Raw genomic sequence first — 21,905 nt, 5'->3', positions numbered from 1 at the left:
GGCACATTTGTTGATGGTTGTTATTATTTCAAGAATATGACTCCGAAGTCGTCGTAAAGCTAGGATGTTTAAATGCAGGCCCAGACCACCTATCTCAAATTCAGAATGACGAAGAGCACACAAACTTGGAGGAAGGCCTACCGGATGCACAGCTATATGTAGTTGCACGTCTTGGATGGCCATTTTGAGGACATAATCCACTTCTTAACCACAGGAACCACACCGTAAGGATATTTTGTTCAGCAAAAGAAAGAATTGGTGATACGCACAACAAACTTTACTGTTATTGTAAGACACCTATACAAGATGGTCAATGACGAAATATTACACAGATATGTACCTAAATTCGAGTGAGGATAGATCCTAGCCAAAGCACATGGAGGGGTTGCTAGAGGACATTATGTAGGTCGCCCCACCACATAGAAAAATCTTCGGGCAGGACTATGGTGGCCAACTCTACATTAAGACTCGAAAGAATATTGTCAGGCTTGTGATGTGTGTCAATGGACTGGGAAAACATCACGAAGGGATGAAATTTCACTCAATCCATAGATGACGCTACAACCATTCGATAAGTGGGCAATCGACTTCGTGGGACCTATTGCACCTCAAGGGAAGATGGGTGTGCGCTATATCATCACCGCGACAAAATATTTGACCTAGTGGGCAGAAGCAAAGCTGGTTAAGCACTGCACAACTGCTACAACGGTGAAATTTTTGTTTGAAAATGTGTTGACATGGTTTGGATGTCCCAAAATTCTAATGAGTGACTGGGGAATGTACTTTTTGAATGAAATGATCAGCACACTCATTGAGGAATTCTAGATCTATCATCAATAGAGTACGCCATACCATCTGCAAGCAAATGGGACCGTCGAAGCGTTCAACAAAATTTTGGAGACTGCATTGACTAAGGTCTGTAACGTGCAGCGAAACGATTGAGACTTACGCATCCCTGCTGTGCTATGGGCTTACTGAACCACATGCAAGAAGTTGACAGGCTAGACACCGTTCTGGTTACTATATGGTAAGGAAGCCGTTATGCCCATGGAATATATTGTAGCTAGTTTGTGAATCATAGCAATAACAGGCATGGACAACTGCGGGGCTTTGGAGGAACGGCTCATGCAACTGGAGGAACTTGAGGAGGAATGGTTTTTGGCTGGATTCCATCAGCAAGTACAAAAGTAGCAAGAAAATGCGTGGCATGATTGCCATATCAAGGTGCACATTTTCAAGGAGAATGATCTAGTATTACTATGTGACAGCAAGTTCGAGAAATTCCCCGGCAAGCTCTGAATGCATTGGTTGGGTCCCTATGTAGTCAAAGAAGTTACCGATGGAGGCGCAGTCCAGGTTGCTAAGCTCAATGGAGACCCCTTCCCAGGAAGAAAGAATGGCAGTCGCCTGAAGCTCTACACGGGTGGGTCAACCACCTAACTAACTGACCGAAGGACAGTCTCACCACTCCAGCTAGTTGAAAGAGAGCGCAGGACAATAAAGCAGTCTGGGGGGAAGCTATGTGACCACCGGGGTGCGCATAGATATGATCTGTCACAAGGGTCGCGGTTGCGCAGAACAGGATGCGCTGTTGTGTTGTCAAGCAGAGAGGTGATCGTTGCTATCACTATTCATTACAAGATGTCTGAGTTATGGCAAACGGGAGCGGGCGGTGGGTAATTAAGAGAAAAGGTATGAACCGGATCTGGAACAATCTACCGTAGGCTCTATATAAGGACAGCGGAAAAGGTAGGAGCCAACAAACTTGAATTTCGAAACACTTATAAATCACAGGGAGACCTTCACCAAAAAAGCGACGCTTCTGAGAAACTTAAGCTAGCCACGAGGGAACTCTTTATTATCTACGCTCAAGAAGTGAGGCCGAATGTTGTGATATGGCCACTGATGTCGGGTTTTCTTAAGAATACGATGTGGATAGCTACAGACACCACACAGAGTTCAGCGTCGACTGGGGGGGATGTGCCGATAGTTTATAGACACAAAGCAGAACTAGTCCGGATGTCGTCGCCTTACCCATGGGATGGTCAGCGAACCATAAAGGATGAAGGAAAAGCTGTGAATACGGAGCCAATTGGAGGAATTGCAGTTAACAAGTCATCTTTGGTTTATCTTGAAGATTGGGATCTCATGGATAACAGAAATGGTCTAGCAAAATTGCAACACAAGCTGCAGCAGATAGTACAAAGAGAAGATACGAACGTAGAAATTGGCTACATTGGTACGAGGTGGTCCTGTATGTGGCACCCTAGCTAGAGCTAAAATCCTACAAGGGGGTGTTCTGTGTTAACCAAGCAGAGAAGAATGAGCATTATCAATTGCAAGACTTGGTAGAAACCACGAAGCAAGAACGGGAAGAAGCGTTGTAGGAGACAAAGAAGGAGCAGCAGAATGAAGGACATCACTCACGGGGAGGTGGACCACAGAGCCTAGGCAGCGTGCCTCGCCGCACCGATGGGTGACTCAGGATGAGTCATGATGATTGTGTTGGGGGCCTGTTGGGTAACGGAGGTCCTGCATAACAGTTTTGGGGGCTTAGAGCCTATAAATTAGGATAAAAATATTGTAAAAATTCTGAAATATGCAGAGCACAAAATGTAATAGATAAAGTGAAAGCGTTGTCTACCCAAGAAATAATATAGAAGAATAGGAAGTAAGTCAGCTTGCCCATGGTCTGTGGACCATTGGAAGGTATAAATAGAGCGAGGCTATATGGGTAGAAAGTAGTTTTTATGTAATTTTGGATATGAGCTGTAATGGGTCTTTGAGGAACGAAGTCTTGAAGCATCTGTAAGTCCGAGTCAAGGGTGTTGGTAGATAGACAGAGGCTCTACAGCTGTGTGCACAGAGGCCTGGTAGAGTCCGCAGCTGTGTGCACGGACCCCTGCAGCTGAGTGCGCAGGGTGGATCAGGATGTATTGGTGAAGAAAGTAAATAAAGATAAGTTAATTATGAAATTATGTGTTAAATATGAAATATTGTGGATTTGGCTAATTTATGGTTGATATAACTGTTTGATCTCCACGCGAATACTCATGTTATAAGTTTATGTGAATTTGTATCTTTTCCGGGTGCGCGAACTGGTTATTTCTGTTAAATGTTTTCTTAAAGACCATAAAAGGTAGATCTAATCTATAAACAGCTCATTAATAAGTATTAAGAATTTTCCTGGGTCCGGATCTAAGTGGAGCAGAGCAGTGCGAAGCCACAAAATAGTGCTCCAAGTCCTCAATGAGAAAAAGATAAATATGGAACAACTCGACTTGTGGCATGACGAATTGGTGTCACAAAATCAATAGCTGGTGTAGGTAATAGGTGATGCTTGCCGAAGCGTCCCAGAGCTAGCCATCCCAACATATTTACTAGTGGAGGTGCGGATCCACAGGTTAGCAGTAGAAGTCCACGAGCCCAGGGAAGAAATGAGAAAGGTTCAGCTGGACCTGAATCTTCAGATCACTGAGTTGTGGTTAAAGGCGCAGCCATCCACTCCCCCGGAAGTCAGAGAACAACGCACTAGAACTATCACAGCGGGATTGGAGGAAATCGGAGGTGCAGTGCAAGACTGCACCAACATGTTGGAAGAATCACTTGAGGTCCTCACAACTCTGCAGGAGGACCCCAACATCTAGCGCTTAGAGACAGAGGCATGAGAACTCCAATAGCAGTATGACAGTGTTTGAGGAACTGCGCAGACAGTGGTCCTCACCCAGTGGCTTGTGAGGATGCAGCAGGCTAAAGCACTAAAGGAGCCGGTCGATGCAGCACGACATAAGGAGGCAATCCTAGAAGCGTGTGCCTAGCCTTGGATTGACGAGGCCTTCACCATCACGACAAACATCGAAGGCAAGCTCATGAACATATAGGGGATGCAAACATTGATGTAGAGAAGCACCCTAGATATAGAGGTCTCGGAATAATGTACGCAACAGATCCAACAAGTAGTAGTTGAGTGCGCTGCCAACCTCTGTGCAATTTGAGAATAGTTGGAGGGACTCCACGCAAAGATCACCACATCGACAGAGTGACTCGAGGGCGACTCACGATGTTTGTGTTGGGGGCCTGTTGGGCATGGAATCCCCCCAAGGCATGCTTTTGGGCTCAAAGCCTAAGTTTTGACCTAATCTTGTTGTAAAGCTCCGCAAATTGCAGGCGCGGGGCGCGAAAGTATGATAGAGTCATAGGGTTGTCTACCCTAGTTTTGTAATGTAATGTCGGTCGGATAGACCTACCCATGGTCTGCGGACCATGGGATTATATAAATAGTGTGAGGCTCTAAGTGTAAAATAAGAAAGAAGAGTAGAGATAGAAATAACAAGTCTAAGGGATTGAGTTGCAAGTGAAAAGTGTGTCTTTGGGTTGTAGAGTAGGAGAAGGCTCTGCAGCTAAGTGCGCAGAGGCCTAGTAGTCCAAAGCTGAGTCCGTAGAGGCCTAGTAGTCTGTAGCTGAGTGCGTGGACCCCTGTAGCTGAGTGCGCAGGGCGGAGTCGAGTCTGTAACCGAGGAAGGAATTAATAAAGAGAAGTTTTATAATAATTTTGTGTATCTGTTCTTGAGTTAATGCATGTTTGATATAGTTTGCAAATATACAGTTTATTTACTGCGCGCAACTGTATGAATGGTTTATGTTGTTAAGTATAACTTAAAGCATGCAAGTAGGCTAAGATAATCAACTAACATTGGAATACCAGTAAATTCTTGGGTAATAACATAGAAGTGCCGCATTCAACACTTAAGTAGGGTTGCGCGTAGGCAGTATATCGGGTCGTGAGTTAAGGGAATGTGCGCATAGCGACTTGCGCGTAGGGTCAAACCGCGGACCACTTGAACTCATCAGAAATCTCCAAGGTGTGGAACCTAGTTCTAAAACCCTCCCATACTACTTTGGGTGAGACCTCAGTCCAAGCTTCGTGGACTGTTGCCGAAAGGGCTAGTAGTACTGAGATTTGTTTGGCTAAATCAACTCTGAACCTGGGTCAGGCCCCAACAAGCCAACAATGAGTTGTAGCGTCATAAGGTGTTATCATGAGCCCTCATGGATGATCAATTTAATAGGATCAATGAGAAGTTTGGATCAATGATAGGTATAATGAGCTTAGGGGAAGTTATGCATGCATTTAGATTTTCAAGAGTTTATGTCATTTTCACTTTACTTTCACTCATTATTATTTTCAATAGCTTCATATATGTTTCCATGAGTGTAAGAGTATCTGTTTCAACCATATATATGTATTTATATATCATTGGAAAAGTGGTTAAAAGGATCTTGTGCCAGTTATGCATAGAAGAACACATTTTGTTCAACCATATATATGAGAGTCATGTTTTGTCGCATGTGTTGTAGTGAATCATTTTCATCTTCCATGTGAGGAAATTTGTGTAATATCACCCTCTATTTTTTTGATTTCATCATTAAGTATGTTGGATTGTAATAGGCATGCATAGAAGAGTCATGAGAGTTATTTCAACTATGTATGGGATTTTGGATGTCATTGATGCAACATTGTATTTCATCGATGTCACTATGTATTGTCTTATGAAGCCTTGTATTATCATGTTTATTATTTGGTCATGGGTTGTTGGTCTCTTTGATCCATGAGGAGTAGCCTCTTGCATGTGGCAAGGAGGTATATGCAGCAACAAAAATCATTATACAATAGTTTGGATAGTTGGTTGCAGCCCGACACATGTTCAAGGGGAGTGTGTTCAACATGAAGAAGTGCATGGTGTTGGCATGAAGGCATGTTGGTTGCAAGAGGTTGTAGATTCCTTGGTTCAAATGATTATCTTGTAGGTGTTGTAGATGATCATATTTCATCAAAAAACAATTGATATCACCAATGTTCAAATTTCCAGTCGCAAATTCACGTCCATAACCCATATTAAACATGGTGAACTTGCATCCTTAGCCTTGTAGGTGAATAAATCTACATCAACGTTGCATGTGTGTGCACAATTAAAACTACGTGCTTTTTCCATGGTAATTAACCAAAGTAATAACCATGATTGAAGGTTTGAATTCATCATCGAAGGTGTATGAACACATTAACAATTATTTTGGTCCTCTAAAAGTGGTTTCATTCAGTCACCAGATGTAATGGAATTCCATAATCACATTGATCTGGTCCATCATTGAGGTGTGGGGCATCATAGTTAAATGTCATTATCATGGATCGATCTAAGTTTAGAGAAATGTGTATAAACCAAAAACATACCTTCATGTAGAATATGATTGGCATGGCTGAGCACTTGTGAATGTGAATGCATGCGTGTGTTGGAAGTGTAAATGAAAGAGACGTAGTATGTGCATTGGAGCATGATTTGAAGTGGTTATGCTCATAGAATTGACATATATGCATGTCCAAAGGTAATATCATGCTTTATTAGTGTGTTGGGTACCTATAATAGAGTGCACTTCCTATGGAGTGAGTATTGCAGAGGTCTATTTGAGCCAAAGATATAGTAGTGGATTGGTGTTATGGGAAATCTAGTGTCTATGCAGAGCTACTAGTCCCAGCTAGTCCCACTAAGACTGGTAGCTATCTTAGAAACAAACAAACTAAAACTACTTTCGTTTTCCTTTATGAGAAGTAGATAAGAGGGGAACAAATGAGACCAACCTCTATCTTGCGCTTGGTTCCTTGCTTGATTCCTCTCCCTTCTGATAGATCTTTGCCACTCACTTCCTCGTCTACCCAGCTTCAAAGAGCACCTGTGGAATCAAAGCAGCATAACACTATCCAAGAACAGAGATCTACTATCACAAACAATATAGGACCAGATATATATTGACCACACAAATGCATATATCATCAATCATACAAGAATGTGGAGGAAAATTTGAATAGCTTTATTAATATCAAGAATAACAAAGAGGATTACAACCAATTGTTCTGACCCAACGTCATCCTCTCAGCAAGAAAGCCATTCTTCACCTCATGAAAAGCTTAGATCACCCAACACTATGATCTTACACCAAGAAACTAGCAACACTTCCTTGCAAGATACAAAATTCCAACCTCTGGATCTCTGGGATGAGGGATCCATATATAGATGATTGCAGGGAGGTGAATCAGCTTCCGATATTTGATTAGTGTCCTCTCTCTGATAGTTCTTGATTCCACTTGGAGATTGATGATCTCTTACTCATCCCTGGGCGAAGTCAGAGAGGCAAGTGTCATAGGAGAAGTTTATGGAAGATTCCATGATCATCCACCTCGCAAATTGACTCTGCCATTTGTCCACTCTCGCCCATCGCACCCCATAGAAGGGCTTTTCAGTATGCATCGAACCTCCCGTGCACATTTAGGTGGGATGCATCACACTTTGACCATGGAGTAGGTGAGATGGTCCAGTTTTGACCAGTTCTGAGTAGTTTTTCATCGAGAACTTCTAGGAGATGATGTAATCAGCCGACCTTGTTCTTTTAGGATATTGAACAACAATTTTAGGGACTTAGGAGCCCTTGGTTTATAGACATGTTTGATTGGGGTTGTAGTGCCCAAAAATGTCTATAACAATTGGATTAAAGATAATTGGTAAAGTTGGGATAGAGGTGTAATATGGTGATAAATATTTATGTTATGATGTGTAGCTACTATAGAGATCCGATTAGAATTCCAGTGTGCCAATGCATCCACCTAAGTAATGATATAGTGCATTCATAGTGTACATGGATCAAGATATAAGTTACCTGCAACAAAGTTCTATGCATAAGAGGTAGTAGATTTTATATTGCTTGATTATGTGGCTAACATTGTGATTGCATGGGTATTAATTTGTACATGGATGAGTGTATTATTTGTATGTTTTTATTGTAGTTTGTATGGCTATGTAATTTCATGTGTATGCAGAGATGTTGTTGGGGCCATGTCAAGAAGGTGTGAATGGTGAGATGAGTTGTTGTTGAGTGTCATAATGATGTTGATGAGGTGTGTTGTTGAGAGATATATGTATGAGTGTGATTTTATGTATACCAGTTAGTGAGGGTTTGTTCATGGGATGAATTATATGGGAAGAGTTTGATACGCACTTGCCTATGACAGAGATTATGATTGAGTGAGTTTGTTAGTGGAGTTTGGTTGCATGCTGATGAGTTGTTGTCATTCATGAGAGTAGAGTTATATTGCATAGACGAGTATTTGTATTTAGTTTATTTACCATATATTTATAATGGGTCCAGTGTGAAAACAGATGAAACGAAGCCTACAAGTTTTTTGTGTATTGAGTAGTGGGCCCTCATTTGAAAATGGATGAAAAGAAGTCCACGAGAGTTTGAAGGTTGTGGTATTCAGTGGGTGAGTTGTGGCTTGTTGATTCAGGGAGTGATGGATTCATTCTGGCTGTGGCCTAAGAACATGGGAGTGGTGGTTTACATCTAGTGGTGGTTAGAAAAATCATCAGGTATTTGGGCATCTTGCAGGTAGTGTCATGTAGTAGGTGGTGGATGACAAAGTTGAGGAAGTGGTGGATTACAATAGGTGGTGGCCTGCAAAGTTTAGGAAGTAGTGTCTTCCATAAGGTAGTGGCATGGAGTGATTAGTTTCTCAAATGAATGAAATTTTGGGCTTGCACACTAGTGAGGGCTAGTACATAATTTAAAAAAATATTTTAATAATAAATAAGAAGCATACAAGGACACACAAATGGTGGTTTTTCTCCCGGAAGGGTTTCCAACTTATATCCTATGTTATCATGTGATGATGGTTTATGTGACTATACCTTAATATTTATATGTTTCTTATCATCTACTTGTGCACATGTAATGTTGTTGTTGATTCATGTTTATGTTTAGATATGTTATTTATATTGTGCTACTAATAGGTTGATGATTCAATGTTTGTAAATAAAGGGAAAAAAGTATAACTTGGTGACTCAATGCACAATACTAATTCACCCCCAACCCACCCCCTCTCCCCCCCCCTCAGTATTTTCAAGCTCCCAACAATTAGTTTAAGATATTATGACATTATCAAAAAAAATTTTGGGTTCTATGCATGTAACAACTAACAATTACTATGGGAAAAACCAAAAATGCAAACTAAAATAATATCCCATAGTTGTCATCAACAATGGTAGCTATATCCTTATCGGTAGACAATGTTGTATGATTTTGATGTATGTTTTTTTTGAAATACATACACATGCCAGTGATAAAACATACAAGTGGATGAAATTTACTACGTGTGATACTTTAACATTGATAGGAAAGTATAATTGTGATTGTTATACATGATTAGGTAGTATCTAATACATATCATGAATAACATATAGGAAAATTATCAATATTTTATAATGACATGAAATTTGAAAAAAGAACAACTATCATGAACTACAAATAATTTTCCATTCATTGCAAATTGCTTCAATCTCTTCTCTGTCAACCGTTTTCTGTTCCTTCTTAGAAATACGTGATGTACTACTGACCTACTCAATGTTACTTACCCCTAAATTCATCCCTTGCCTATATAATTACTAGCTATTACTATTTCATTTCTAGCTTTCCGTCACCCTTCATTTATGTCACCTTACATCGTTTACAGGCAAGTTACCCTTTGTTTTGTTAAAGACTTATGAATGAGACACCTGAACCATTGTCTTTTGACTCTTGCAATGCTTAGTTTCAAGAAACCAACCCACTAAGTAGGAACAATGTATATTCAATTTCCTGAAACTAAAGAATGCATCATTGGTCCCTTCATGAATCTCTATATTTTGAATAAGGAATGAAGTCACCCCTTGGACTTTGGAAAACATAAGGTTTTAGTTCAAAAGGGAACCACAATTACCGAACCCCCTCCTACCCCCTCCTGCCCCCTCCTATGATGTTAAAGGCATACCCCCACCACACAATCAACTATAGTTGTAGATTAGATGTGAAATGATTTTTTTTTATTTGATTATTTTGACGGAACCAAGAGTGAAACAAAGAGTATGGACACCCTCCATTAACATCACAAGGAAGAGGCCTCACACTCCATATGAGTCATTTATTAGGTTAGGATGACTAGAGCCATCAAACCTATGACCAATCATTATAATCACTTGGAATAATCCCCAATCTATGAGGATAAGTGGCATTGAGTAGGTTGGTAATACATCACGTATTTCTAAGCATGAAAAAGATATGGTTGATAGAGAAAAAAGATGCCTTGCCAACTATTTTTAGAGACACAAATAAGTATAATTGTTTGTACCTATTTATAGTATGAACTATGAGGAAACTATGGTGAAAATGTTGAGGTTAACTGTGAAAGGAAGGAATATTAGTGATAAAAATTTGAATGAGGAATTTTTAACTTTGGATGAAGATAAAAAATTGAGTGTTTTACAAAGTCTAGTTGAAAACTCTTGTGAAGTAGTGAAAATTGAATTACTAGTGGCTAGTAAGATATTGAAGCCACAATTTAAGGTGATGGTCTCTTTGTTGAGTTTTATTTGAGGATATCACAATGTCTTGGTTATGGAAGAAGCTATCCTTATGTTCCTAAGGGAAATAATGAAAAATCCTAATGAAAATAGGATTAAGTTTTCTAGCTACATTTTTCGTGGACTAGGGTTATCGTGTGTCTAAAAGAACATAGTATGTCCAAATCTAATTTTCCTATTATTTTGAAAAGGAACAATTGAAAGGAATGTATAGTTACCAAATAAGATTTTAGCATATGGGAACAAGAATGTTTAGTTCCATTGATGGAACAAAGACATATGAATAAGTGATGCATATTCCTAGACAAGACATGCCTAAATTTAAAGTCTTCCTAGAAGGAAAACATGTAGGCAACTAAACTCTATTTTTTGCCTTCATCTTATGTGGAATAATGAAACTTATCTATTACCTCCACACATACTTCACGTTCACACATACTTTACTTTCACACAAACCTTACCCTGACACATTGACTATTTTCGCACAAACTTTAGCTCCACACATGTCTTATTTGCACCAGTTTTTTTGTCCCTTGTAATTACTGAACAATAACTAAAACATTTGTTCCAACTGTATCCAAATTTTTAATTGAAATAATTAATAATATGTGAATCTATCAACAATATGTGTATATATCATTAATCTGATGAAGACATAAAATACATAAAAAATAATTACCATAGACCTATCCCACTAGATCAATTATTTCCATACCTATATTATAGGAACAACAATGTGAAAAATTACAATGAGAAAATGTTGTATGTGAACAAAGAACTAATATTTCTTGATACATTTGATACAATGGTGGCACAACATATTCAATAAAATAACGTGATTGCCACCAAAAAATTCTAATCAAATGTAATGTTCTCATGGAGATGTATGAAATAAAATATAACATAGAGGATATAATTGTTAATAGTACTAATGTAATATGAAAAAAATGTACAAAAAATCCTACAAACCAGTCTACCACAACTATACACCAATGCACTCTATAATTTCTTATCAAAATCAGAACGCATGCAACAACCAATAACATAATTCATTCTTGGTACTATTATAACATTTCAATGCATATTGATAATTTTGAAACAAATAATTAAAGCAATGAACTTGTATACTTAGACACCATTAACATGTAAACGTTATTAATGACATGCAAAGTCACGTTCCACTTATATGCCCCTTCATTATTTAATTCTAAAAAGAAGAAGCTAGGGATAAAATTAAGACAGATAAAGACTCGCAATTGGTCTCCCATAGTCTAACACTCATATGACCAACAACCAATTCCTCCCCTTAATTTCATTCTTGATGTTGAAAAATGTAGCAAGAAATTCTCAATTTGATTTTTCCTTGATTAAATTGAAAAAATTTGAATTTCCACATCAAGAGACAACTCAGATGCAATTAACTTGTGTGAAATGGTTTGTGTACCCAGTTTACTCATTAAATTCAAGTTGGAGTTAGAGTTCAGTTAAGAATGTTGTTGAAAATGCAACAAGAAAATCCTAATTTATTTTTGTCCTTGAACTAAATTAGGAATAAAATTGTAATTCCACATCACATGACAACTTGTATTAGTTAACTAAGTTAATTTGACTTAGTTGGCTTAGTTAATTTAAGTTGAGGGTCTAAATTGAGTCATGTAGAGTGTATCCTACCTTATAGGAGCTTTGGTTGAGTTTATTTTGAGTTGTAATTAATTAATTCAGTTTAACTGAGTTAAAGTCAATTAAACTAGTTCCAACTGTTGGACGAACTAGGGGGAGGTCTAGTAGTGTGGTGCTGCCTGTAGTGACCAACCAATTAACTAGTGATTCACTCATAAATAACTCATGCATGTCAGATATGAGAGTTACCCAGTTGAGATTAGAGTTCAAGGAAAGTGTACTATCAACTGTATAATCATTCGAATTGTATAGATGGTGCATGCAATCAAAGGAAGGCCTATGAGGATTGCGCAATTCCAATTGAGGAATTTCCCTAATTAATAGGGGATAATTCCCAAGGAAATAAAGCAAGGAAATAAGGACTTGGGAAAGCAGAAAAATGGTTAAGTATTTGTCTATGCTTGTCTAGGAAGCTATGAGACAGACAAAGATAATGCATAGGTTGCTCAGGCTTGAGCAAAGCATTGTAATCTTCTCATATTTTCTAACTAATGCAATTTACAAATAGTAAGGGTTTTTAGTTGTGGCTTTCCCCAGGAAATCATTGTGTAATGTGCTGATTGAATTTTTCTCTTGTATGCTTTGTGATTTCGCAATCATTTAATTGTTTCCATTGATGAGTAGAGTAGATTAAAATCTATTGTTTTAGTAAATTACAATTTAAATCTACAAGTAATTTCTACATTGTATCAGAGTAGAAATCACTCTAGAAGAGGAGAATAAGATTTTGTCTTTTGTAGGTAAAACTGAATTTGCAGTATCGTACTTTAGAGTCGGCAAGATGTCATTCTATGGATTGAAACTTGAATATCCCCTTGAGGTAGTTTTAACTATATTTCTTGGAAGGAAAGGATGGAGGCAGCGTTGGAAGACAACGAGCTTAAGGAATTCATAGACAAATATATTTCTAAGCCTCCAACAAGTGATGCTCAAGATCTGGCAGAGTGGAGAAAATGTGTAGCAAAGGTGAGAAGGATTATCCTAGAAGGAGTTCAAGATAATATTGTCTTGAACCTCCATGGTAAGGAGACTCCATATGCAATGTTGAAGGCCTTGACATACCTGTTTCAAAACAACAGTGACCACATGAATTTGGCACTAAAGGACAAGCTTAGGAAAATCAATATGGAGAAGGGAGACACAATACAAAAGTACTTGACCAAGTTCACCCAATGTTGGGATGAGCTTGGAAGTGTTGGTGTGAAAATTGTTGAAGATAATTTGGTTAGCCTAGCACTTTTAGGCCTTCCCAAGAGCTAGAACAACTAGTAGGATTCGGTAAATGGGAGAGAGAAACTACCAGAGTGGGAGAATTTGTGGTTCGACCTGGTGCAAGAAGAGATTCGGTGGAACAACAAAGATGGATCCTCATCCAAGCATGATGATGAGGAGAACTGTGCCTTAGATGGAAAGGTGAATAAATGGAAAGGGCAGTCATACCATTCTAAATAAGATTCCAGTCAGGGTGGCAAGAAGAAGGACTTGTGGAAGATTAAAATTTTTCATTGTCATGAGTTGGTACACTATGATACAAAGTGTCTGCACAAGAATGCCGACAAGAATCCCTCAGGATGAGTCATAGGTGAAGCTATTGCTTCATAATGTGAGTTGGATTTCACCTCATCACTTTCATGGTGACATCGGTGATGGGTAGTGATAAGCCCCAATTTTGGTACAATTTGGGCTCATTTTGGCCTATTCTACTTGCTCAAACCATTCATTTTTTACTGCTTATGCATGCATTTCTTAGTTTATTCATGTTGTTTGTAGGAAGAAGGGTAGGCACTCTATCTACGTGACTAATGCATTGTGATTCCAGGTTTTGGCATTAAAAGGGAGCAAAAGACAACGAAAAAGGAGACAAGGAGACAATGAGGTGGCACTGCTGACTTTTAGGAGAGGATGTCCACGGTCTTGGGGACATTCCTCGTGATTCCCACCAAGAACTCCGAGCTCCAATCCATCTCCCCTCCGAGCTTAGAAGCAGCCAGCTGTTCTACAGGAACAACAGTTCTAAACTGCTCTACAGGAACAGCAGTTATGACCGTCCTACAGGATCAGCAGTTAAACTCTAGTTGGACAGCCGAGCTCCTAAAATCAAGGACACTTGTTGGATCATCGTTTTTGTATAAGTGTAGAGGCCTTAGCCTTGGATAGGTTGTTGAAACTCTCGTATTGCTATTGTAATTTTGGAGCACAGCTCAGTTTTTGTTCCTTTTTGTAAGCCAATTTGGCATGATATCAGATTATGAATAAAGAAGGCAGATTCTGATCTAGTTCTGAGTTTTCTTAAGGAGACTATAGCTCTCAGGTTAGGGCCCAACCTGAGAGCCATAGATCCCCTCTGCTGTAGTATTGTTTCCATTTCATTTCAGCACTTTGAGCTTTTCATTTGCACATGCAATTCGAATTACAGGTTGTTAAGTTGGTCTTTTTCATGAGTTAGATAGGAGTTGCTTATGATGAATTTGTTTCCACTTGCTTAGTGTAGCAGAGGATAGATATAATCGATTGGAGCTCCAACAAAAAGGTTGTTAAGGCTCACTGTTGTCTCATCTGGGATTGGAGTGAAGTCCATGACTAACCACCAAAAATACGCATTTCTTTATTCCATGATTGCTGCAAACACAGTCACGTTATGTTAGATGCTTCCACATGATTCACACCTGCACCACACTCCTTTACCACAGCTTCATGCACATTCTCCTTCGCGTTTAGATTGCTGTTCATTGATTTTATAAGCACAGATAGTTAGGTTGATGCATTTTTGGTTTAGTGACAGTCATAAGCATTTGTTTCACTTACACTGCTCTCTCTCGTTCCATCACTTCGTCCTCCATCTTGATCACGCATGCAACCATATCTTTGACCCCTGCTCCGCTCTGTTATCTCCCAAAGTCTTTCACTCCTCACGTACTTCCATTCTCTAGCCTTTTCATTGACCTAGCCCTCTATCTTCCAACCTACTCCCTACATTCACTCCCTATCCTATTCTTCCACTTCTGAAGCCATCACCAGCCTTATTCCTACCTTACACATCTCCTCCTACCATTCCATTACTCCTCCATCACTCCAAACACTCACGGTAGGTCATCCTGTAGCCATTTGTAGACATCCTGTAGAAACCAGAGTATCCTGTAGGATCCCCTGCAGCCATCCTGTAGGAGGCCACTCTCTCGGTTGCTGAGCATCTGAATGCGAGGAACCTCTGTGGATGGATGTTAAGGATCCCTAGGGACCTCTCCTAGCCCTCCCAACCTGTCCCACGCTTTCCTTCCTTCTCCATCCCATCTGCACAATCAAACCCTAGTTAGCACAAAATCACAATCATTCCACACACTTAAGGGAAAAATACAAAAACATATCTTTCATGATGCAAGTAGTCTAGATCCATGCATTTGCACTTATTAGAGGTAACAGCAGCATTGGTAGGAGTTTCATTCACATGTTTTGCATTGTAGAGGTTAGACTAGTTAAATTAGGGTTTCCTAGGTTTACATGCTTTGATTTGCTTTCAGTCCATTTTGTCAAGTAGAGTAGTTTTCCTCTGAGAATAGCTTTCGTCCATCAATTAGCAAGCTTCTTCTGAGAGCCTATAGAAGTTGGCTTGAGCCCTAGCGGACTTGTGCCAGCTGACCAAGTGACAGCTGCGATAAGAGCTAGTACTTGTGCATATAGCACCGTCGCTTCCAAGTTTGTACGAACTACCGGGTTGATAAAATGAGAGACAGGAAGCCCCAGGAGTTGTAGCATTATTGCTACAATACTGGAGCTCACCATCTTTTTGGCGCCGTTGCCGGGGAAGCGTCAGAGTATTAGTAATTGTTGCTTTTCTTCTACTTTCGTACTCTTACTTCTGCTCAGTAGTTTATTTCATTTCCATTCTGCAAAAGTAGCTTAGCATTTCCTGCTTTCCTAGATTAGCATTTCCTGCTTTCATAGATTAGCATTTCCTGCTTTCATAGATTAGCATTTCCTGCTTTCATAGATTAATATTTCTTGCTTTCCTAGAGTAATTTTTCTTGCTTTCCTAGATTAGCTTTCCAATTCTGCAATTTCATTTGAGCAATATAGGTAGTTGTAGATCACTTTGTTTCAGTTTTGAAGGTACCAAAGAAAAAGCAAAAGCACTCAAAAAAGAAAAGTCCTTTCCATTTCATGCCTCGTAGGAACCGAGATAGATCAGGCAAATTCCTACCAAACACCCCCACCACATCACTGAGTCACCCTTCTCTCTTCTTTGGTGACAGTGACCCAGAGGAACCTATAGGTGAACATCCTGAGATATACCAAGACCCTATAGAAGAAGAAGAGTTAGAGACCACTCCATCTGAAGCCATGGCTGATAATAGGAGAGAAGATGAGAGAATAGAAGGAGCTTTCCCCATCCGAGAGACCAATGGAGATATGAAAATGAAAAACATTAGCCCCTCCGCCTTGCCTCACTTCCATGGACTGACCACTGAGGATCCTGATACCTTCTTGTTTGAGTTTGCTGTCCTTTGTAGAACCTATGACTATACTGAAGATGAGCAAAAGCTGAAGCTTTTCCCTTCCACTCTTAAGGATGCAGCACTACGCTGGTTCATGGGATTACCTGGGAATAGCATCGCTACTTGGGCTCAGATGCAGCAAGCCTTCAATACCAAGTATAGGGATTATTGTAGGTCCAAGGAAACCAAGGGAGAGATCTTTCGAATGACCATGGGGAATGATGAGTCTTTAGAGGATTATGAGGAGAGGTTCCAACTTAGCTATAAACGGGCCAGGTGCACACTTGACCCTGAATCCCTCAAGTTGGTTCTACTCCGAGGAGTCCCTGAAGATCTCTTAGACACCCTTCACATGTTAGCTGGGGGGGACATTTACCAACTGCCTTATGAGGACATCAAGACTGTGTTTCGAAATCATTCCAGGGCAGCTAGAAAACGAGGTAGAGGAAATCTCCTCTCCACTGGTGTCCCTTTCTCCAAACATGAGTTTACAAACCAATTAGAAGATCTTAAGAGTGAGGTGAGACAGACCATTGCCATGCAGCTGGACACATTCAGGATCCAGCAGAAGAAAGAAGAAGCTGAGAGAGCCTTGGCTGTCTTCTGTCCTAGGTGCACCAGAAGACACCCTAAGAACGAATGTCCATTGCATTCGGTTGAAGTGTGTTTCGTTTGTGAGGAGGACCACCCAACAAATCAGTGTCCAACCTTACCTGGGTTTAAAGCCATGTACCAAGGAACCGAAGCCCCCACTGAACCTCTCTACTTCATCAACCAAAGGAGGCCTCAAGGATCTAGACCTTATCAACAGGGGATGCAAGGGGCATCTCAAGCTTATTACAACCCCAACCAGTCAACTCCTATGCCTTCCTGGGGTCCCCCTGCTCATCCTTCATGGTCCATGCCTCCTCCATGGTCTTATCCACCTCAGTACCCTACTCAACCTACTTCTCATCCATATCACTCACATACCCAGTCGCAGCCTCAATGGAGTGCTCCTCAGTCGGGGTGGAGGCCCCAATACAACACTCCTCCTGCCATTTTGCCTCCACCACCAGTTCAACCTCAGCCTTTACCTCCTGCTCCTCCAAGGCAACCTCAGATGCCTGCTCAACCGAACCCGAACCCCAACAATAGACAGGCTCAACAGGTATATACTGGGGAGACCTCATGCCCTACCTATGCTGTGGAGATCCAGGAGATCAATCTTAGATCTGGAAAGACTCTTCCAGATCGCCAACCTCCTCCCCCAGAGGATGAGGAAAACCATCAGGAGAGTGAACCAAAGCCTATTCCACCCTTTCCTGAGAGACTAACAGCCACCACACAACCTAACCCAGAAGAAGATGAGCTTTTGGGTGAGCTCAAGCAGTTGTGTGTAAAAATCCCACTTCTCCAAGCCATCAAGGATGTGCCAATATATAACAAGCTGGTTAAGGAGAAGTGTTTCAAACACCCAAGCAGACGGAAGAAAGATGCCTCAACTATCAATGTCATAGGACAGTTGTCTGACCTTATGCTAGGACAAGTCATCTGCCCAAAGTACCTAGATCCTGGAAGTCCTGTAGTAGATGTTCACATCAATGGCACCATTATCCCCCACACCTTGATTGATCTGGGGGCGGCCATCAATGTGATGACCAGGGACACCATGCTTAAACTCAATCTTCAGGGTTCCTTGAGAAAGACCTCGATAGTACTGCAATTAGCAGATCGCTCCACCGTGACTCCCGAAGGGATTGTGGAGGATGTCTTGGTCTCTATCGATTCTTGGGAATACCCTGCAGACTTCCTGGTTCTGCAACCAAAGGCCAAGCTTACTGGATATCCTCTTATCTTGGGAAGGCCTTGGTTAGCTACTGCAGATGCTTACATAAGTTGTCGGGCAGGAAACATGACCATCAAAAATGGTCCCATGTCCAAGCAACTAGTCCTATACCCTCCTGCCCAACCTTATTTAGAGCATGATTTACCACTCTGGTTGGAGGAAGGAGAAGAAGACGAGGTGTATTCAGCACCTCTGTGTACCCTAGATACCACTAGAAGAAATCCCCCAACCGAGGATGATTTGATTGAGACCCTGATCCAGAATCCACCTTCCAGTGCACTATCTTTAGAGAAGTTGGTGGAGGATGCCCAAGCTAGCACCTTAGTGGACCTTTGTACAACCAGCCCTGTCACTCCCAGAGTCAAAAGTGTGGAGTTCGGCCCTGAGAGAGCATTAAAGATCAGCTCCTCCCTATCTCCTTCCCAGGAGAAGGAGTTGTGTAGCCTATTGGCCAGCCACTTAGATGCTTTTGCTTGGAGCTATAAGGAGATGAAAGGAGTCCATCCCTCGGTCTGTACCCATCATATATACATCAAAGAGGATTGTAAACCAGTTAGGCAACCCCAAAGGAGAATGAATCCAGCCCTTAAGGACATTGTCAAGGAAGAATTGCAGAAACTGTTAGATGCCGGATTCATCTACCCCATCTCAGATAGTGAATGGGTGTCCCCTCTAGTGTTGGTTCCCAAGAAGAATGGGAAGTGGAGGATCTGTGTAGATTACCGTGAGCTGAACAAAGCTACCAAAAAAGACCATTTCCCTCTACCTTTCATAGATCAAGTGTTGGATGGACTGGCAGGAAAGAAGTTCTTCTCTTTCCTGGATGGGTTTAGCGGGTACAATCAAATCCAAATCAGCCCGGAAGACCAAGATAAGACCACCTTCACTTGTCCTTGGGGTACCTTTGCCTACCGAGTCCTTCCCTTTGGGCTATGCAATGCTCCTGCTACTTTTCAGAGAGCTGTCTTGAGCATCTTCTCGGAGTTGGTCCATGATGCAGTGGAAATATACATGGATGACTTTACTCCTTATGGGGCCAACTTCCAGGAAGCATTGTCCAACCTGGGGAAAGTCCTAACCAAATGCACCGAGATGAACTTGTCCCTCAGCCCTGAAAAATGTGAATTCCTAATGACTGAAGGGACCGTGCTAGGCCATACCATTTCTTCCCAAGGATTGCAGGTGGATCCTAACAAAATTGCTCTCATCAAGAGGGTTCCACCTCCTCAAAAAGTAAGGGATGTCCGGAGTTTCTTGGGATTAGCAGGATACTACCGGAGATTCATTAAGGACTTCAGCAAGTTAGCCTCACCATTGTTTGGTCTGTTGGCAAAAGATGTGGAGTTTAAGTGGACTGACGATTGTCAGAGGAGTTTGAATGAGTTAAAGGACAAGTTGGTGTCAGCACCAATCTTGAGAGGTCCAAACTGGGCCCTACCTTTCCACATCCACACTGATGCCTCGAACAAAGCCATAGGTGCAGCCTTAGGACAAGTTGAGCAAAAAATTCCATATGCCATTTACTTCGTTAGCAAAAACTTGTCCAAAGCAGAGCTGAATTACACTGTAACCGAGAAGGAATTCTTAGCTGTGGTCCATGCACTGAACAAGTTCCGACATTATATTACTGGTTACCAGACTTTTGTACATACTGACCATGCTGCTATTAGATATTTGATGAATAAACCAGATGTGAATGCTCGTATTATTAGATGGTTACTTTTATTGCAGCAGTTTGATCTAACCATTGTTGATAAACCAGGGAGAGAAAATGTTGTTGCTGACTTCTTGTCTAGATTGGATTTGTCTGCAGATGAAGATGGGACGGTGGATGACCAGATGCCTGATGAGCATCTGTTTGCTATCTCAGTACTCTCTCCATGGTTTGCTGATATAGCAAACTACCTTGTTTCAGCTCAGTTTCCTCCGCACCTCTCTTCAAAAGAGAAGAGCAGAATCATCAGAAAGAGTGCCTCATTTACTTGGATCGGGGGCAACCTGTTCAAGCTTGGCCCCGATCAGATCTTAAGGCGTTGTGTAAGGGAAGAGGAAGTCTTTGACATCCTCCTCACCTGTCATGATGGGCCTTGTGGAGGACATTTTGCAGCAAAGAGAACTACCTTCAAGATCCTGCAGGCAGGCTACTATTGGCCCACACTTCATCAAGATGTCAGAAGATATGTCAGCCAGTGTGACCAATGCCAAAGAATGGGGAAACCGACCCAAAGGGATTAGATGCCTCTCCAACCTCAAGTGACTCTTGAGCCATTTGAGAAGTGGGGCATGGACTTTGTGGGTCCAATCAATCCCTCTTCGAGGCAGAGATCCTACATCATTGTGTGTACTGACTACTTGACAAAGTGGGCAGAGACTAAAGCAATCAAAGCAGCAACAGAAGAGAAGGTGGTCGAGTTCTTAAGAGAGAACATCTTCTACAAGTTTGGCTACCCAAGAGAGCTGGTGACCGATCAAGGGAGCCAGTTCACATCCAACTTGGTTGAAGATCTACTAGCTCATCACAAGATCAAGCATAGGACTTCCACCCCCTATCATCCTCAAGCAAATGGGCAGGTGGAAGTCACCAATAGAGCATTAGAATGGATCTTGACTAAAGTGGTGAGCAACAGCAGAAAGGACTGGGCAGATCGCCTGGTTGAAGCCACATGGGCTTACAACACCACTTGGAAGACCACCACCGGCTTCACACCTTATGAGCTGGTCTATGGGAAGAAAGCTTTGCTGTCCATTGAGTTTGAGTACAACACTTTGAGGATGGCAGCTTAGCTGGATCTAGATCTCAGCCATGCACAACAAGAAAGGCTATTGCAGCTTAATGGACTGGATGAGCACCGCATGCAGGCCCTCCTTCACTCAGAAGTGGTTCAACTTCAGAGGAAGGTGTGGCATGACCAGCATCTCCATGACAAGCAATTTCAGCCGGGAGATTGGGCTTTGTTGTATGATTCCAGATACAAAGATTTCAAGGGGAAGTTGAGAACCAGATGGCTAGGACCATATTCAGTGGAAAAATGTCATGACAATGGATCTGTCCTCATTCGAACCATTGATGAGGAAGCCATTCCCATGCTTGTCAATGGGCATCGATTGAAGATCTACAGGAAGCCTCCCTCAAGACAAGAGTTCATCAAAACTATGGAGAAAGCAGTATTGGTCATAGAGAAGGGTCCTGCCCCTGCTTTGGGCACACCCTGAAGCATCTAAAAAAAAAAAAAAATAAATAATAAAGATCCTTGGGTGAAAACCTCTCTGAGGCGCCCAAGGCAGGTGGTAGGGGTGAAAACCTCATTGAGGCGCCCCTGCTATCTTTCAAAAAAAAAGAGAGAAAAAAGAAATAAAGATCCTTGAGTGAAAACCTCTCTGAGGCGCTTAAGGCAGGTGGCAAGGGTGAAAACCTCATTGAGGCGCCCCTGCTATCTTTCAAAAAAAAAAAAAGAAAAAAAA

At 41.3% G+C, this 21,905-nt stretch overlaps 1 pseudogene; it reads left to right on the top strand.

Annotated features, from left to right (window-relative positions):
- The first annotated feature begins 1,929 nt into the window (after window positions 1-1,929).
- LOC149205153 (protein IN CHLOROPLAST ATPASE BIOGENESIS, chloroplastic pseudogene) overlaps window positions 1,930-21,905 on the top strand; it is a 46,332-nt pseudogene continuing 26,356 nt past the window's right edge.

Source organism: Pinus tabuliformis, chromosome 1_2, assembly GCF_031772625.1.
Source record: "Pinus tabuliformis cultivar Carrire ecotype Pingquan chromosome 1_2, CPIR1, whole genome shotgun sequence".
Lineage (NCBI taxonomy): Eukaryota > Viridiplantae > Streptophyta > Pinopsida > Pinales > Pinaceae > Pinus > Pinus tabuliformis.
This window is presented reverse-complemented; position numbering and strand designations above follow the sequence as displayed.